At 43.4% G+C, this 18440-nt stretch overlaps 1 protein-coding gene across 1 annotated transcript in view; it reads left to right on the plus strand.

The window, feature by feature from the left end:
* The window catches only part of LOC139470730 (nucleolar complex protein 2 homolog), a 233703-nt gene that overhangs the window by 88699 nt on the left and 126564 nt on the right, over positions 1–18440 (plus strand). The window lies entirely within an intron of this gene.

An 18440-nucleotide genomic window follows, 5' to 3' on the forward strand; every position in this document is an offset into this window, starting at 1 on the left:
AGGATAAGACCCGTGAAGATCCGGGGTAGAATAGGTCTTCAGCAACCTATGCTTGCTGTATAAGGCGACTATGCTTGTCGTAAGACTCTTGCTGAAGATCTATTCTGACCCGAAATCTTCACGGGACTGGGGGCACGGGTGGCCCAGTCGTCAAAGGCGCCGCGATTCTCTGTGCAGAGTTGCGTCCCTTGGGCACGCCAGAAACCTATGATTGTGGGTTCGAATCCCGGTTCGCCCCAATTATGTTTCTAGGTTTGTCAGCACCATACCCGTGCTCGTGGGTTTCTCCTAAGTGGTAAATGTCTGAGACCTGCATCACTTCGGACTTTCCTCCCACATTAAGCTGACACGCCGTGATATAACTGGAATACTGTTAAAAGCGGCTTTAAACACAACTCACTCACTTCACGGGACTGTAATACTGTGTCTTGGGGAGAGAACGTGCCGAGCCAACACTTCCAACTCATCACCGATGTACGTGTAGCTTGTGTAACTCCCTGAAGACTACCCCACCCCCTCTCCACAGGCTGGTGTAGTGTAGATATGCGATATGTCCACACATGAGTGTTGTTCAATATATCGAGCTCTCTGTGTTGCATTAGGTTGTTGAGGCACTCTTTGCGTCTTTGTGGCGTCTGTCGTGAATACACGCGTCCACGCATAGATCAGCAGTGACGCCGCGCGCACACCATGCGTGAGAACACGGACTTTTTCATACAAAGTCAAAACCGTGGCGTCGGAAAACAAGAATGTGGTTTTGTAATCTGCCCTTATTTCTGTCATATTTCGAGGGCATAAAGTATGTCTGAATATAATAACGGTTATGTAAATTAAAATTAGAGGCACTGTTAATCTCACTGCGTGATTATTAATTTGACTTTGGCGATTTAATGCCCATATTCCGATGTAGTGTGTGTTGGGTGTAACTCGTTCAGGAAAATCAGTTTGACGTGTATATATTATGTATTGCCACATTCGAGTAAATATTGATAATCGTACACGAGTGTAATCCAAGATTATATTATTTTTTTCATATCAAGAAGATTTGATAAAAGTTGCAAATACCCGAGGATTGCCGGGGATATTTTCACTCTTATCTACGTGACTTGATATATTTGAGCTGGGAAGACACTAGGATCAGATTCCATTAATTTTATCTTTTGAAATGCATCCGACTTTTTCTGTTTGTAACCAGTCATAACCAGTCATAACCAGTGTCTTGAGTGTAACTAGTTCAAATACCGCTTCTTGTGCAGAGAGATTAGTAATGCCATTTGTTTGTGACCGTGACGTCACAATGGTCTGCAAAGCATTGTGATGCAATTTCATTGTAGCGATATCTCCATGTAGGTATTGCTTGATCTCATCCTGGCTGTATCTCCTGTGGACGCCAGTTTGGGATGATAAGTTAGAGATCAGTTATCTGAACGTATAGTTTTAGTAATGAAATGTGTATCCGTTCAGATCCTGGTTTGAATAGATCCCAGCACTCTAATGTTTATCGTATTGCATCAGATGGTCAGGATGACCAACTGGTGTACTTGATTACGTGTCTTCCGGGATAGAATAGGTCTTCAGCAGCCCGTGATTGCTGTAAAAGACGAGTATGCTAGTCGTAAGAGGCGACCAACGGGATCGGGTGGCTAGGTTCGCTGAATTGGTTGATATATGTCATCGTATCCCAATTGCGCGGATCGATGCTCATGATATCAATCACTGGATTGTCTGTTCCAGACTCGATTATTTACAGACCGACGTCATATTGCTTGAATATTGATGACTGTGCCGCTACACATGGTTTATTTAGTTTTGAAGCAAATGAACAGAAGGCATTGTTTCCCTATAAACAGGCGGCGGCCCAGTGGCCTGGGTTCGAGTCCCCACATGCAGTGTTCGAAATAGACATCGAACACTGCATGTGGGGAGTCGAACCCAGGCAACTGGGCCGCCGCCTGTTTATAGGGAAAAACAATGCCTTCTTTTCATGCTATGACAGATAAACTATCCTAATGTTTATGTGAGAAGTATATTGTATGACCGTTTTCAACACAATCAACCACTTTACAATGACTGTTCAAATGGCCGTTGCATACCAAAGGGTTATGGAGTGTACGTTGAATATTTCTTTTCACACTCATCATGGGATGGCCTTATGGTTAAAGCTTCACGCCGAATACCCGAGTTTGATTGCCCACAATGTACAATGTGTGAAGCCCATTACTGGTCCCCCGCCTCGGTGTAGCTGGATTTAGTGCTTAAAGCGGCGTAAAACCATACTCACTCACTCCTATTCTCCAATGTCGTTCTGCGTAACGTTCAGCTTGGGTTGGTTGATTTGATTAAGTTATGCGTTCGGGAGCAATAGTCCTCCTTTTGATAAAAACAACCCCCAAAACAACAACAAAACAAACAAACCAAACACACATAGACACAAAAAAAAACAAATGAAAAAATGAAATGGCGCCGCATCATGGTAGTCACGACAAAAGCTACCTCAACCTCTAGGTTCTACCTCTGATGTCTATAGTTATATTTATTCCCATATGTAGATAGTTTGCACCCTGCCCTACAAGGGTGTTTTGTACAATAAACATTCTTGACTCTAAGCTAGACTGAGGCTTAAATCAAGGACATATTATATATACGTCTTCGCTTAAATCTATGAAAACATTTCTTCACCTTTTCGCGAACCCCTGGTAATATCACTATTTAATAGTGATCACTAAACACATGATCATGATATAGTAGGGGCGGTCGGGAAGCCTAGTGTTTAAAGCGTTCGCTCATCACGCCGAAGACCCGGGTTCGATTCCCGACAGGGGTACAATGTGTGAAGCCCATTTCTGGTGTCCCCCGCCGTGATATCGCTGGAATATTGCTAAAAGCGGCGTAAAACATACTCACTCACTCACTCATGATATAGTCGGAACCATACAATCGACTCTCTTTTGGATATTGAAAGTGCTTTGTCGCTGTATTTAAAACAATTGTAATTCTTTCTTCTCCTCTTCTGCTGTTTGTGTGGAATCTAGGAAACTGGGCGAGGTGGGGTTTGATTAGACTTGCTTAGGCTTTATATATTTCAGTCATGGCGCAGGACCAGATATAAGCTACTTCGGGAGGAATAAGAGTTTGCGTGCCAAGTATTATTAGCTACTGCTTGTATTTATCTTAAATAAAGAACGATCCCTAATGACCTTCGATTGCATAATCGTTTTAAGCCAGGCTTCCATAACTAATGCCACTAGCGAACATGTCACCTCCGCCTTATTTCGCCCCTTTGTCACTGCGACGTGATTGGCTGTTGCCTGGGAAATGACGTTATGTAATCAGTAACTGGCGTTATTGACGGACGAAATGACATTACGTATGCGCTTTGCTCAGAGAGTGACGTCATCGACTCGAGATCATGTGATAATTGGCTGAAACGTGATAGGTCATGTGTGATGGTAGTACTACGTTGTAGCTAGCTGTACGACCTTGACTGAGTCACGGCCACGAATAGACTGCTGGTCAAGTCGGGGACACGACCTGGCCGTGCGAGTCCAATTAACAAGGAGAAGCTAATTAACCCGACGTTCTTAGTAAAGTAGAGACAATACCCGTGTCACATGTACCAATACAGTCCACAAAGTAGGTTGCAACAACCGGGGGCACGCGTGGCGCAGTCGTCTAAGGCGCAGCGATTCGCTGTGCAGAGTTGCATCCCTTGGGCACGCCAGAAACCTATGATTGTCAGTTCGAATCCCAGTTCGCCCCGATTATGTTTCTAGGTTTGTCAGCACCATACCAGTGCTCGTGGGTTTCACCGAAGTAGTAAACGTCTGGGACCTCCATCACTTGTGGCTTTCCTCCCACATTAAGCTGACACGCCGTGATGAAACTGTAATACTGTTAAAAGCGGCGTTAAATCCAACTCACTCCCACAACAAAGATAGTGCAAAGAGTTGTTTTTTTTAAAATAAAACAGAAAAGAGAGGGATCAATTTAATGTCAAATATTTTAATATCCAAACATCCCCTTCTCTCCTCAACCATGTTTAAACTCTAGTCTAGTCACTCAGCAATATTCCAGCTATATGACGGCGGTCTGTAAATAATCGAGTCTGGACCAGACAATCCAGTGATTAATATCATCAGCATCGATCCACGCAATTGGGATCGATGACATGCATCAACCAAATCAGCGAGCCTGACCACCCGATCCCGTTAGTCGCCTTTTACGACAAGTATGGGTTGCTGAAGACCTATTCCACCCCGGAAACTTCACGGGTCCGCGGCGCCTTAGACGACTGGACCCGTGGCCCCTGTGGGATATCGAACCCAGCCCTCCGTCTGGACGAGCCAGAGCTTCAACCACTGGGCTACATTACATTCTTCTAGTAAGTGCAACTAGAGGTAACCTCCTATGCTGGGTAGACGTGTACTGATTGTAAGTTTCCACTGTCCATGCCCCGAGCGTATTTCGGCGCATAACGTCGCCCCCAGGGGTCTCACGCTGGGCTTCATGTTTCTGCTGAGTGGGACAAAAACATATTCGTGGATGGGGTACATACTTTTGAAAAGACAATTTAGCAGCTGTGATGTGGTTTATTTCTTGTAATCGAGTTCCAACTGGGTAGATCGTGGGTTCGAATCCCAGACTCGCCCAGACCTTTGTTCATTTGCATTGAGCCAACGCTATAACCCCCGCACATCTAAGTGGGTAAAGTAAGTCGTACAAAAACAAAGAAACTCATCTTGGCATGTTGATCTCTCTATCTCCTGTCTATCAACTACAGTCAAACCCCAACACACACTTAATTCCACCCGTCACGGGAGGTGGAGGAATGGCTGTTCTGTGAAGCGAAATCTGGGACTTCATTTATGTTTCAGGTCACGATATGGGACAATTCAGAACGATGTTCCAGTCGTCTGACGCTGGCGTGCGAGAATACGACATGGGCGGCACGCTCCGGTCATATAAAGCTCGTGCACGATGGTTGAATTGTATAGTTTACTGTTCATAGTTCAGAGTACAAGCATAGTACATCTGATACATATTCGGCACAATGCTACATTAGATGTGCGAGCATACGTCTGTTTAGTGTATATATAGACTGACGAAGATTATTAACACTTGAATTTCTCCTCATACAGTAGATATCTTGGTCCAAAGTTGATCCATACGTCTTTAAAAGACGCACTCTACTCAGGTCAGAAAGTTATCAAAAACGCATAGAGTCCGATGTCTCTCTTTTAGGCCCAAGAATATTCATTTTATAAAACATTCACCCTTTTCCATTCTTAACCCTTCTCAACTCTTGCAGCTTGTATTCCTTTCCCATTTTCAGATGAGACGTGACTGTTCATTTTATAAAATATTTTACCTTACACATAACTTTATTTCGGGGACTATATCTTGGTCTAAGTTGACATCGTTTGATCAAACAAGAGGAGGAGTCGCACCCTCTCGGTCTTGGTGACTCCTGAGGTGTTCAGTTATTTCAAAATAACCACGCAGACCGGATGTTAAATTATTTACATCATTAAACACGGGAATATGCACACACACACACACACACACACACACACACACACACACACACACATGCGCGCGTACATTTTCAGGCTAACAATCGGTAATTAGTTCGCTGACATCAATCTGGATCATTATTTTTTCACTAACACTAAGATACGGATAATCTTACGGAAAAAAACAGTATCTGTTGCTGATGGTCTTAATGGGCACTTTTGACTTTGGGTGTCTCAGGTTTCAGAATCCAACACTTTGTAACGGACATGGAATACATTTAACACTTTAGCATCCATTTGCAAATGGAATTATTCACATTCTGGAACATATGCCCCATCAAAGGCAAAAGCTCCCCCAGCATATATGTGAACATCTCCTTCCTGTGGATGTTTTCAAAGATAAAAGGTCACTCCATTGGCGGTATGCTCATCCAAAGTACATCGCCTTCTCATTAGCATAATGGCGGGAATATGATCCCAACATGCCGTCTGCTCTTCTCCATGTCAAGCGCCACGCGTAGGCTGTGAGCAGATGGTTTACTATGTTTCGCTACGTAGTAGGAATTTGGCGGGAAGCTGCAGTCGCCGTATCGATTACCCTCATGCCTTTCCGCGAACGCTAGCGAGCTGGGGGTCTTCGCGAGGAGGATGGGGAGGGGGCGGAGGAGAGGGGGCGTTTGAAGATAGACAGAACGTCGTATTGTTTATACAGCTCGAGGTACAAGATGGCGGCCGCATGCCCTAGTGGCCTTCTTCTGACCTGGTGGGATCGTCCGGCCGCCCTGCCGTGTGAACTAAGGCACGAGCTTTTGCCTCGTTTAGGATGAGTTGGTTGCTGAAACAACTTGTTGCCATCAATCACAATTTGGAGGTTGTTCACCTGTAATGTTGACATGTTGTCGCTCGTTATTGAGTCGCACGGCATGGCAAACACTGTGTAAAGTAAGGTGAATGTGATTAGGAGGAGGGGATATGTGAGGGTGTCCCCCCACCCCAAAACTCTCACCCCCATCCCTGAATCCCAAACACCATCTACTTTTTCGCTCTGAGTATCATTGCTCATCTCTGAATCCCTAATACTACTCAACACAAATCACAACACAACATTGAGAAAGGGGTGCAATATGAAGTTTATATTACTGAAAACAACCCATCGAAATGATATATGTACAGGAAATTTTCACGTAGATATCTACAATTTATCATTGTTTTATATATAATGTTGAATCTGCGTACCAAATACGATTTTTATATGAGTTCCTAGTCTGTCTTACAGACCCTGATACCAATATATATCAAATACAGCCCATGCAAGTCTATAGTGTTTGGCAAGTCTAGATCACTGCAGTATCTGAAAATGAAGAGAGTCACTGGGCTCCTTTTTATTATATTTTTATTAAGATAACTGAGCAACTGTTTTTATGTACGATATGTTCATTTCAGAGACTAGAATTTAGTCTAATGAGTTCCAAATACCTTCCCTTCCGACCCGTGCAGATCCGAGTAAGAATAGGTCTTCAGCAACCCATGCTTGCCGTAAAAGGCGACATTGCTTAACGGGATCTGGTGGTCAGGCTCGCTGACTTGGTAAATGCATGTCATCGATCCCAATTGCGTGGATCGATGCTCATGATATCAGTCACTGGATTTTCTAGTCCAGACTCGATCAATTAAAGGCCGCCGTCATATAGCTTGAATATTGCTGAGTACGGCGTTAAACAAGAAACAAACCAAACGTTGTCAGCCTCCTATATATTTCCCATGCCGGTTACACGTGCACCACCCCATCTGTTCCCCGTTACACGTGTTGTGTCCCGGAATTCCCTGATGGGGCTTAGCAAAGGTTGTACCTTGGACTTAGACCCATGCTTGCCATATATTAACGGGATCGGGTGGTCAGTCTCGATGACTTTGTTGATGCATGTCATCTATCCCAATTGCGTGCTCATGATATCAATCACTGGATTGTCTAGTCCAGACTCGATTTTTTACAGACCGCCGTCATATAGCTGGACTATTGTTGAGTGCGGCGAACAAGCAAACAAACAAACAAACAAACATGAATAGGACTTCGTATATTGTGACTTGCATATTGTAAAATACCAGATAGTACTTTCAGATTCTCAGTTCAGACTTGGTACTTTCTAAATATTAATATTATGCAAAACCAGAGACCATATATATGAATATAATCTCCACCAAAACTATGGTTTTTTTTATTGAACATATCTTGCATCTCCAAAACATTTTGTGTAAATTCAAACGGAAAGCATTGGTGCAGCACATTCCTCCAGTAAAGATCATTTTTAACCCGATAATTTTCTAACACTGATGCAAGGTTGCTCTGAAGGACTCGACATGTTCTCTGTGATCACGTGTCAGCTGTCGTTTCCAAGGTTTCCGTCTTGGAATCGGCCTCAGCTAGAAGGTCGTACACCTACGCATATCCTCGCAACAATGCTGAAGTATTAGCTCGTTCTATATTAAGGTAACCTTTGAGTGAATGTGGACGGTACACGTGGAGCTGCAAGCGGCTCTTGTAATTATTGTACGGAAATAGTGCCTACATTTTCGATCTGATGAAATACCGTTGAAAGAAAAGAGACACTGAACACCACCCAGTCACACTCCTTACGAAAAGGGACTCGTGAAGATCGAGGGTAGAATAGATCTTCAGCAACCCATGCTTGCCGTAAAAGGCGACTAACGGGATCGGGTGGTCAGGCTCGCTGACTTGGTTGATGCATGTCATCGATCCCAATTGCGTGGATCGATGCTCATGATATTAATCACTGGATTGTCTGGTCCAGACTCGATTATATACAGACCGCCGTCATATAGCTTGAATATTGCTGAGTGCGGCGTTAAACAACAAACCTACCAACCAACCTTACGAAAAGGTGTCATCTTGATCCGGATTAGTTGTAAATTGTTTTTTAAACCTTGAACCTGAAGGTAGGTGGTTTGATCCCCGGCCGCGTCATACCAAAAGACGTTGAAATATGGTATTTGTTGTTACTCTGCCTGGCGCTCGGCAGTAAGGGGCTAAAATAAGGACTAGTCGGCTCGGAGTCAGTATACTGTGTCTGATTATAATAGGGTATCAGTATTAATTAATACGCGCCTTCAGTAGGCTAGCACTATAAAACCAGCTTTAGTCTAGAACAAGCAGCCACGCACGCTCACACACGTGCTTCGTTATTTGATGGTAATGATCTTAAACCCCATTTCACCTGACCTGACCTGACCTGACCTGACCTGACCTGACCTGACCTCATCTGACAACGTCACCTCACCTTAAACCTAAAAAAACCAATCATTTAAATAATGAAATATTGGTACTTCGTGTATGTTTTGTTTGTTTGTTGTTTAACGCCGCACTCAACAATATCCCAGTTACATGACGGCGGTCTGTAAATAATCGACTCTTAGCCAGACAATCCAGTGATTGACATCATGAGCATCCATCCACGCAATTGGGATAGATGACATTCATCAAGTCAGCGAGCCTGGCCACACGATCCCAATAGTCTTACGGCAAGCATAGTCGCCATTTACGACAAGAATGGGTTGCTGAAGACCTATTCTACTCGGATCTGCACGGGTCTCTTCGTGTATGCATACATTCAATATGTCCACGGATGGGGCATGACTCGCTATTTAGTTCGTAGCGGTGTGGCTAATCATACCAACAGACGCACGACAATCAGTATCTGACAATCAGTATCTGACAACAGGATTGGAAGCAAAATTAATCATCATAGCATTGGCGTGGACCTATTCTCAGCAGAATGCTAAGCCTCTAATACTACACGCCACATGATCTCAATATAATCACGGTAAAGCATTAATTACTGGATAAGATCATTGGTTTCTATTCCACTCATGTTTATGACGGAAATAGCTTTGACAGGCATCTTTGATCTGAAGAAGCCATGAAATCAAGGTTTGTTAACTATATACTTCCAGTACACGAAACAACTCTAATTCAACACAGCTTCAGATGTTGAGACGTATTGCGGTATAAACTGTGTGAGCTGGGTTTAACGCCGCTTTTAACAGTATTCCAGTTATATCACGGCGTGTCAGCTTGATGTCGGAGGAAAGCCCGAAGTGATGGAGGTCTCATACGTTTACCACTTCGGTGAAACCCACGAGCACGGGTACGGTGCTGACAAACCTAGAAACATAATTGGGGTGAACCGGGATTCGAACCCACAAACATAGGTTTTTGGTGTGTTCAAGGGACGCAACTCTGCACAGCGAATCGCGGCGCCTTAGACGACTTGGCCACCCGTGCCCCCGTATAAACTGTGTCGATCTGCACCATTTATGTTGACCCCAGAGACTGGTCTCCAATACCAATGCCTATCATTGAGATGTCAATATCTTAAACAGGGGAACAGATGGTTGTAGACCCGTGAAGATTTGGTCTCCAGCAACCTATGCTTGCCGTAAGAGGAGACTAACGGGATCGGGTGGTCAGGATTTCTGACTTTGTTGATGCATGGCATCGTATCCCAATTGCGTGGGTCGATGCTCATGATGTCAGTCCCTGGATTGTCTGGTCCAGACTCGATTATTTACAGACCGTCGTCATATAGCTGGAATATTGCTGAGTGCGGCGTTAAACAAGAAATAGTAGAATTAGTTTCAGGTATTATTAGGTAATGGACCTTATCCTTGTTTATTTTTCCACTGTCTTTACAAGAACAAAATGACCAGAATATGACTGCATCCTACAGTGAGAAGTACTCTTGTGAATAAAACACTTATGAGACATAAGGTGACGTGATGGTATGTTTTACTTCTGTTACCAAAAACGTAAACATCGGGTGTATCACTGAATTTATCGATTATGCCACTCAGATATAATCGATATGAGTTATAGCACCACGTTGTTAATGTCCTACGTCATAATCGCGTGCGTAGAAGACATGCGTCGTTTGTCACATGACACGTTCCCAGAGGGCGTTCCGCGAGACTGATCACAAGTCACTGAGATTTAGAAGACAATTGAAGCTACAAGTGATCAATAGTACAGGTGCAATCCAAGTACATTCAGGGGTCAGCCCAGTGTGACCCAGGTGCCGCACGGACAGATGCTTCCTCTCTGCATGAGGCGTTGACACACGGCGTTATCGACCACGTGTTACCGAAGCAGCTTTTCGAGTGATTGCGTCGCAATAAACACGCAGAGTGGTGCCGTTTATGTAGTATGTATGAACTTAAACATAAAACTGTAATACTTCCTACGGTCCTACCAGGTACTGCTGCTACTACTACCACCTCTACTACTACTACTACTACTACTACTACTACTACTACTACTACTACTACTACTACTACTACTACTACTACCACTTCTACTACCACCACCTCCACTACCACTACTACTACCTCTACCACAACTACTACTACTACTACCACTGCTGCTACTACCTCCACTACTACTACTACTACTACTACCACTTGTACTACCACCACCACCACTACCTCCACCACTACTACTACTACCTCTACCACAACTACTACTACTACTACCACTGCTGCTACTACCTCCACTACTACTACTACTACTACTACTACTACTGCTGCTACTACCATTACCACAACTTCTACCACCACCACTACCACTACGACCACGACAGCCACTACTACCCCCACTACTACTACTACTCGCGTGGCTTCTATTAAGTCCCCAGAATGTCGTGCCTGTCAAGTGCCGGTGGAGTGGTCGTTGCTCATGCTATCAACCACTAATCTACTCGTAGGACATCAAATTTAAGCGAGTCTGTACTCATATTCCCGGCATGTCTTTGCCGTGCTTTTGTAGCTCTCTTACACAACTGGTGCTCGCTCACTTGGTTGATGCATGTCATCGACCCCAATTGCGTGGATAGATGCTCATGATGTCAATCAGTGGATTGTCTGGTCCAGTCTCGATTATTTACAGACCGCCGTTATGTAGCTGGAATATTGCTGAGTGCGGCGTTAAACAACAAACAACAAACAAACAAACAAACACAACCGGTACCGGCACGCTCCTGGTTGAAATCAATTTTGAGTTTCTCACAATTATCCGAAAAGTGGAGTGTCCGGATTAGCAAGATTTCGTTGAAGACTGTAATACCAAGGGGGATTTGTAAAGATGGTGATGCAAGAACGAAATGGTGACCCTGAACAGATCAATACGCCTGCATCTCATGAATAATTAAGCGGCAACTGCATAACGCGTACCGTTCAAACGAGGGAGAGTGCACCTGCATTAAGTTCGCAGACTGGCACTAGATGGAAGTGCATGGGACTTTTCCGTTATCACAGACCAGGTCAGCTTGCCTGGGAATTTTCCGCGCTTCTGATAGCGAGAAGCCAGGATACTCAAGTCTAGACAAAAATTGATTTTCTAATAAGACATTCGGAACCATTAATATATAGCGTGTGTGGAATTATTGCAGTACTGGCGTTTGGAACGCTTGCAGGGGACCAATGACCAATGAAGATCAAGTGCAAGTGTAATTAGCATATTAAGATTTAAGAAATTTGGGCCCGTTTGAAATTCTCATTTTGTCTGTTGACATTGACAACATCAGGTTAATGAAAGAACCATTTCAACTGATGCTGTTTAGAATATTTCTGCAGCAGTTTATGCAAATATGCAAATCATAATCCGTCAATACCCGAGCAGACGACATTATAACGCAAGAAGAATAGAAGCCCCCACCCTAACTCAAAATACCCATGGGCGCTAACATGGTTCAACGGTTAAACATGAACCTTCTCATACAGAGGTACCATGCAACCGCCATGAAAATCCGGATTGGAACCCCCAACACTCACCCACCCACCTCACACACACCTTGCCACCCCCTGGGTCCGTCAGTGCACGTGGTGTGTGATGCAGCAGTCAATGAGTGAGCCTTTTCATTTTAGTCACGTCAAGCTCAGACGACTCTTGTTCTGTGTGTATGCCATCTTGTTGGCTGAAGAGCCATCGTGGGAATAATGTCGTCTGCTCGGGTACTTGACTTCTTCTACAACAGGTGCTTACAAAGTCCCCAGTTTGAAGCGGGTGCATTTTAGGTGCATTTTACCGAATGTCTCTTGGTATTGTCGTCTGCTCGGGTGACCTACTTCCACAACAGGTGCTTACAAAGTGCCCAGTATGACGGGGGTGTAGTTTGGGTGCATGCTAAACGAATTTCTCTTGAAATGTCATTGAGGAATGTCGCCCAAAGGACTTTTGATCAATGTACTGCACCGAATGATAGTGAAACGGGTTGCTGATTTCAAAGGGAACCGAGTTCAAACTCCATGAAGAGCGGCGCCGCTTTGCTGTGTACATTTGAATTTAGTCAGTGGATTATTTGACATATTTGACATGTATATGATTGTTGCTTCCATTCAGATATGTATTCGGTTGCATGACCCGTATTATGATAAGACCTTCGTCTGCTTCCGTAATTCCGAAGATAGATAGATAGATAGATAGATAGATAGATAGATAGGTGGTTTGCTCTCCGGTCGCGTCATACGTAAAGGCGTTAAAAGATGGTAATTGTTGTTTCCCTGTCTGGCGCTCGGCATTAAGGGGCTAATATAAGTACTGGACGGCTCGGAATCAGTATACGGTGTCTGAGTGGGGTATTCATGTTAAACTGCTGCATGGTATTCTAGCGGGCTAGCACTTTACGAACGACATTAGTCCGGACTAGCATTTGAGTGAGTGAGTATGGTTTTACGCCGCCTCAAGCAATATTCTAGCAATATCACGGCGGGGTTCACCAAAAATGGGGTTCACACATAGTACCCATGTCGGGAATCGAACCCGGATCTTCGGCGTGACGAGCATGTATGCACGTCGTTATGTAAGTGCAATAATCTTGAACGCGACGTATGATTCAGCATTCAAGCTTCTGATAATCAAGCCTCAGCTCCCCCCCCCCCCCCCCCCCCCCCATAAAACTGGCGGGTCATGATATAACTGGAACCCTGTTAAATGCGGCGTTGAACCCAACTCACTCACTCACTCATAAACGGTAGTTTAATTGTAACCGAAAAATAAGCCTAATTCAAGGCCTGAGCGCCTGTGTCCAGATTATTCCTCTGACAACCTACGCAGTCACCTTTGCTACGAAGGACGTGATCATCGACGACCACCACATCCGCCCTCGGCTTTCAATCAATAGGTATACCAACAGTACAACGTTTGTACTTTTGTTTTGAAGTACAGTCTGCCTAGCCGCCCTGCCCACTAAATGGTACCGTACATATGTAAGACCAAAGGGCGCGTCGCCGTCCAAAGTAATCATATTATGCATGGTATTGACTGCGGTAGGCGAATGACAACGCCAAATTGGATTAGACGTGAGGACGGAAGAGATGAAAGACTCAAGACCTGGCGTGATTTAGTATTATTGACAGTCTTGTACTTTTAGGCCCCTGTTATTGAATCTGGTTGTTCATTAGTGTACTGTGTACTAAGTGAACGCGCCTCTTTAGAACCATGCGGGGTATCAAGTGACTAGTGAAAATCACCACAGGTTGGTTTGTTGTTTAACGCCGCACTATTCCAGCTTTATGACGGCGGTCTGTAAATAATCGAGTTTGGACCAGACAATCCAGGGACTGACATCATGAGCATCGATCCACGCATTTGGGATTGATGACATTCATCAACCAAGTCGGCGAGACTGATCATCCGATCCCGTTATAGTCGCCTCTTATACGACACGCATGGTCGCCGTTTACGGCAAGCATGGGTTGCTGAAGACCTATTCCATCCCCGATCTTCATGGGTCGAGTGCATTTTTCATCCCGTTTTAGCGAAGGGTGGCAACTTAGTCACGTGACCGAGATCTCACGGGATGCCTGAAGGTGTCAGCTGGTCAAATCAGTGGGATGAGTTGTCGGGAGAGTACTGATGTTTGTGGCTATAAATAGATAAGCACGCAGGGTGCAGAGCTCGTGATTTCCAGCACGTAGCAATGTTTTGGGCGTTTGTTTACAAACACGAACATATTTCATCACGCTCCATGTGATCTATTTAATTAAACCAACTCCAAAAAAACAGCTACATGTGATGACATGAAATTTACACACACGTCTACATATTTTTTTTAATAACAGTAATTGTCAACCGGTCTATATAGCTTCAACTCATTCGCTGTGGACACGTGTGGGCTTGTTGACGATGTTAGTGGTTGTTGTATTGTTATTCAATATCTGATGAATAATAACGTTTAGATTCACACATCTTGATGCGGTGGTACCAGTTTTACACACAAGGACACTTAACCATGTCTAAAATAAAACGGTTTCCATTTTCACGCGCATCTTGTCAAGGAATGTGTTTACAAACAGATTGTTGTGGTCAGTTCAGCAAGGGTCACGTGCAAGGTCAGCGAGGTCACACTACGGCCAACAGCGATGAAGTTTCCCGCCACGGATTCAGGAAATTATCTCGACAAGCGAGGCTGGTAGTGACACTTCATGAACACTTGGCTGGTGAGAGTGAAGTCTTACTGCGTTGTTGTGAATGTGTGGGGCGAGATTCAAGGCGTTCCGAGTTAAGCGTTTTCCAAGAATAAAGCTTCAAAATTGTTTTTGTTTACGATACACCCGGATGAAAACAACCCCAAGAATAGCTAAGGGTTGTTTTCATACTGGTGTACTGACGTTGTGCTGAGATGGTATACCTTTGTTTAGGTGGTAATAATTTATTTTTTGTTTGTTTGTTGTTTAACGCCGCACTCAGGAGTATTCCAGCTATATGACGGCGGTCTGTAAATAATTGAGTCTGGACCAGATAATCCAGTGATTGATATCATGAGCATCGATTTACGCAATTGGGATACAATGACAAGCATCAACCAAGTCAGCTGTTACTCCGTAGGTTGAATGTCGTTAGGTGTTGTCAAGTTATGTCTTCATATTGATACAGGGGCGGTCGGGTAGCCTAGTGGTTAAAGTGTTCGCTCGTCACGCTGAAGACCCGGGTTCGATTCCCAACATGGGTACAATGTGTGAAGCCCATTTCTGGTGTCCCCCGACGTGATATTGCTGGAATGTTGCTAAAGGCGGTCTAAAACCCTACTCACTCACTCACTCATATTGATACCCTCATGGAGAATTGGCCCCCCAGCTATTAGATCGTGCTGTCAGTCTCGGTGACGTTGTTGAATGCGTGTCATCGTACCAAGACAACACGGGGCGTTGCTCTTAATATCAACCACTGGTTTTTGGTTCAGACTCGATTATTTGCTGGTCGCTTTCGTGAAGCTGGAATATTGATACGTGCGGCGTCAAACAACAAACAAACAGGTTGATGCGTCACGCTTCCTCGTGACAGACTAACGTATCACTAGAGACCTCTGACCCACTTTCATAACTGATGCTGACTATGTGCTAACAGTATAACCAATGACTAATGTCCCGTTTACCAAGAACATGCATGTACCTTGTACCACGTTACTGCGTGCCTTGTGTTTACCCTACATACAAACAACTCATGTCATCGACACACATATACTGATTGTTTACATACACGTGACCTGGATATCTATATGCAATCATAAACAGTGTATAATACATTGTGTTCGTGAATAGCATCCACATCACCTCATGGTTTGGTTTGGTTTGGTTTGTTGTTTAACGCTGCACTCCGCAATATTCCAGCTTTATGACGGCGGTCTATAAGTAATCGAGTCTGGACCAGACAATCCAGTGATTGAAATCATGAGCATCGATCCACGCAATTGGGATACGATGACATGCTTCAACCAAGTCACCACCTCATGTTGACAAGTTCCTATTGTCTGATTATTCAAGTATTACGTGTTGTTAAATAGGGGTGACGGATTGTTACATTCTACAAGGAAATGTCGATCAACCTTTTCAACAACAAAAAAGAATTCCCCGAGATTTCCGGGGTGTAACATACAACAGCGATTTTGTCACTTATCCTTACATATGAAATGCCTTGGATCCTGGGTCGAAGCCTGCGTCCATTGTCAGCGTGTTTGTTTGTTGTTATACGCCACACATCTGCATAACGGTGCATGGTCTGTAAATAATCGCGTCTGGACCATTCAGTCAATGCTGTTGGCAACGATCAACGCCGTCGGGGGTACGATGACACGCAACAAAACATCACATAACTGGGCAAGCCGAGCTGAACTAGGACTCTACCCCCTTATCTACACAGTATTAATCAAAATAGCAATTTTTTATCACCATGTCTGTTCTTCCAAAAACATAATACTTCAGAACGCTTTTACAGAAAGTACATATTTGGTGAAAAAACGATTAGGATGGGTTTACCAGCTAAATCTATTCTTAGGAAAACACAATTTGAGCATTTCAGCTTTCCTATCACCGATATTTAAAGAGACAATCAAATCTAAATTCAACTCCCTCTTCAAGGAATCTCTCCAAGATGTAAATACAACAAGAGGCACAGGAAACAAACTTAGGACATATAGGATAGTTTAAAATGAAATAAAATTAGAACCTTATCTCAGTCACTGTAAAGTAAAAAAAATATCGAGTTCACTTTTCTAAACTAAGATAGGGTAACCACAAATTAAATATTGAACTTGGAAGACACACAAAGCCACCAACCCCACTACATCAGAGGCTATGCTCTACATGTTCAATCATTGATAACGAAAAACACTACTTACTTCACTGTATTAAACACACTCAAGAAAGAAATATACTCTGAAAAATTATCTAGATAAAATGTAAATGTCCACAGTCATGAAGATAAATTATTTCAATACATCCTGTCAAATAATGAAGCAGTCAATATCAACTGCATTTGTTTCAACATCTATAATTTCAAACAATAAATACCCCTCCATAATCAACCGTTGACATTTTATGTATAAAAAAATATCATCACATATATAATATTGATTATTTTGTTTGTGTCTACAGGAATGTAAATTATGTGTGTCTGTATATATGTTTATATGGATCATAATGTCTTGTCTTTTAAAATTGCATCTGTCCCGTAATGGAACTATTCTGCAATAAATATTATCTTATCTTATCATATCTTATCTTATCTCCCCTAAGTTTAAGGTTAGAAGTTTAAAAAATATAGTGAAAGCTGGACATCGATTTGAGATGAAATATGAGCTCCATATAATGTACCACCTGCATCATAGTAGGTTTACTTTATGTTCGGTGTTTATCGATTTTTTTGTTATTCAATGACTCGGTGTTTACAACCTGTCTTACCCCGGGACATTGACGTAGGATGTCATGAGAATTTCAAATACAACGAAAGTGATCAAGGAAGTGGCAGCGTTTTGATAACGCGATAGTTGGACTTTTAAAGGGGAATTTCGATAGGAAGTTTCTACTGATAATAATAAGTTGTGGGGAAGCCACACCTCACCGAAGAGAGCGAAACAAGTCATGAGTGTAAAAGCACCCTGTCACGTGGTTGAGGTTATTCAATGGCAGGTGAAGACATTTTGTTCTATCAAAGGAAAAACAAGATTTCCGACAGTTTGTGGATAAAGAAACCCATGGGCGTCCCCAATCCCCTACACCCATGAAGATAATATTATATATGAAGTATTTGTTATCAAAATGTGACATGTTTGGATGGGCTTTTCGATACCACTTTCTACTTAATACATTAATGAGTTGTGGGAAAGTGGGGTTTCCTGAAGGACGTTGTTTTTTGGTGAACGGGTTTGGTTTTGGTGATCTACCAATTAATCAGTGGGTTGTGGGAATTGTTAAAAAATGCAAGTCTGGCTGTTAGTGAACCTGTGTTGTAAGCGGGTGTTGCCTGCCATGTTTTTTAATCGGATCCCAGTTGATGTGTACTTGTTTGTTTGTTGTTTAACGCCGCACTCGGCAATAATCCAGCTATATGACGGCGGTCTGTAAAATAATCGAGTCTGGACC

This window comes from Haliotis cracherodii, unplaced genomic scaffold, assembly GCF_022045235.1.
Source record: "Haliotis cracherodii isolate W230 unplaced genomic scaffold, xgHalCrac1.p SCAF_21, whole genome shotgun sequence".
NCBI lineage: Eukaryota > Metazoa > Mollusca > Gastropoda > Lepetellida > Haliotidae > Haliotis > Haliotis cracherodii.